This window comes from Lipotes vexillifer, unplaced genomic scaffold (assembly GCF_000442215.2).
Source record: "Lipotes vexillifer unplaced genomic scaffold, Lipotes_vexillifer_v1.1 scaffold792, whole genome shotgun sequence".
Classification (NCBI taxonomy): domain Eukaryota; kingdom Metazoa; phylum Chordata; class Mammalia; order Artiodactyla; family Lipotidae; genus Lipotes; species Lipotes vexillifer.
In genome coordinates, this window is record NW_006795663.1 from 1,435,135 (window position 1) to 1,437,940 (window position 2,806).

Sequence of the window (2,806 nt, forward strand, 5' to 3'; positions counted from 1 at the left end):
CTGAAGCTCCTCCCAACCTTGGGTACCCTCCCGTAATGCAGACTAATTTCCTGATCTTTCCCTCCCTGAATACCACCCACACCTGCAATCTACCATACAGCTCAGTGGGTAGTTGCTCTCCAGTTAAGCGGTGTATGTTAGCTTTGTCCCCCAGTCCAGAACACAAGTTCTTTGACAGCCAGGGACAAAGAATAGAGGCGGTGAGGAGACTCACTTTTCCCCTTTTGTATTATTTGAGAATCTTTACATTGTGCATGTGTAACCTATTAAAATAATTTTTAAAGATGCATTTCCCTTCTGGGTTTCATATCTTATAAAACACAAGAAGCAAAACTAACAAAAAAATTTCATATAGATTCAGCATGGTACCAAATAAATTCCTTCCAGATTTGATAAGTGCCTTTTGCTCTGAAGGGAAGTTAAAAATAAATAATAGTGGTAATAGTTAAAAAACAAAACCTGTCTGGCTGAATGCTAATAATAGTGACTTTACTTCATGTGGGGAGCTTCCAGATCAATATAAAAAAAGATGTACTGCACATACAAACCAGTGCTATTTACTTAGCAGCTCTCAAATGGGAATAAGCAGACATCAGCTATCAAGTTTCTAGCCTGGAAAAATCCACAAAGGCCACTGAACACAAGACACCATGGGGACATTGTGCAGACAGTTCATAAAAATAACTTGCCCAAACATTTTTGGAAACTGATGCAAGCTGTACTGTGGCTCTGTCTGCTTCCTTTGCTTTATCCAGCAACAACTGAAAAGAGGCCAGGACTATGAGAACTTGGGTGCTACAGGAGATACCCAGTATTCACCACAGGGGAAGTGCCAATCCTGCGTTGCATGAATACACACAACAAACTATAATTCACTCTAATAACCAAAAAGAATGCATCAGTCTATTCAGAAATATTTATTGAGCACCTAGTACATGCTGAGCCCTCTAGGGAATTCAAACATATATCAGTTATTCCCTAGTTTTAAGAAGTTTGAAGTCTAGTAGTGAAATAATGCTTGTTCAGAACATATGTATTAGTATCATCTGAGAGGTTCAAGGTAATCATTCTGAGGATGGAGAGATCACTTTCAGTTGAGTGATCAGAGAAGGCTCTACTAGGGAGGTGGGCACTTGGAATGGATGTATGATTTAAAAAATTTTTTTATTAAAGTATAACACACACAAAAGTGTACATATCGGGGCTTCCCTGGTGGCGCAGTGGTTGAGAGTCCGCCTGCCGATGCAGGGGACACAGGTTCGTGCCCCGGTCCGGGAAGATCCCACATGCCGTGGAGCGGCTGGGCCCGTGAGCCATGGCCGCTGAGCCTGCGAGTCCGGAGCCTGTGCTCCGCAACGGGAGAGGCCACAACAGTGAGAGGCCCGTGTACCACACACACACACAAAAAGTGTACATATCATAAAGACTACAGGCTAACTGAATTTTCACAAACTGAACACATTAGTTATATAACCAGCACACTAGTTATATTATCAGATAGAATAGTGCAATACTCTAGAAGCTCCCTTTGTGCTCTCTTCCATCATTCTTGGTGGGGGGGGAGTAGGATTTTGTTAGATGAATGTAGACAGAGAGAAAATTACTGGAGGAGGGATCAACATGCATAAAGGTATGGAAATTAAAAGGTAAGACCCATGTTTGAGGAATGGGCTGAAGAGTTATTTGCTTGGAATGTCAGCTGGAGAACAGGGTTGGGTTCATGTTGTTGAGCCTTAAATGCCAAGTAAAGGAGGTAAATTTTTTTTTTTTTTTTTCTGTATGCGGGCCTCTCACTGTTGTGGCCTCTCCCGTTGTGGAGCACGGGCTCTGGACGCGCAGGCTCAGCGGCCATGGCTCACGGGCCCAGCTGCTCCGCGGCATGTGGGATCTTCCCGGACCGGGGCACGAACCCACATCCCCTGCATCAGCAGGCGGACTCTCAACCACTGCGCCACCAGGGAAGCCCCAGCAGGTAAATTTTATTCATTAGCTGCTGAAGGTTTTTGAGCAAGGGAGGAATATTTTGTAAGATTTTTTGATGATGGTTGGTAGTTTATTGGTGACAGGAGAGGTGAGACTAGAGATCGGGTGACCAGTTGGAAAGCTTCTATAATGTCCAGGTATGAGATAATTTTGGATCTGCAGTGGCAGCTGAGGACAGAGGAACTAGCCATCTACAGATACTATGAAGAGCCAACAAAACTGAATGGCTGTGGATCTTGAGGAAGGAGGAGTCAAAGAAAATTTCCTTCCATAGAACTAATCAAGAGAAAATTTATTAATTTTCTCAAGTAGTACATTGTTACTTACTATTTTGTTAAGGGTTAACACGGTCTTTAAATACTGTCTCTCTAAAAGAGTTCTGAAAACTTTCTTACACTATTTGAATAAAACCTTGAGTTATTCTAAGGAAACTCAAAGAAGCAACTGATCTTTCAGACAAAAAGAGTACTTTGCTAGTCGGAAATGTGGATTGTTTGTCTTTTCAAATTGGTGAATGCTAGAATAAACATTTTGCTGGGAAAAACTGACTCCAAGGAAGACTTTTGAAGATGTCACTGTAACAACAAATTATTGGGTGCTGCTCACTTGCCTCTTTACCCATCCTTCCCTTAAATAATTCTCAATAATCCAGATTTCTGGGTAGGATGAAATAATTTCACTGTATACTTTTACCAGTAATGTGTTTCTACAGGAAACAAACTTTTTTTTTGAAGAAAGGACAATATTTTTTTCTTTTACAGCTTTTTATATCACTTTGGCCATTTTTTAATTAAAGCTCTCCCCCTCCATTTTCCATCTCTTT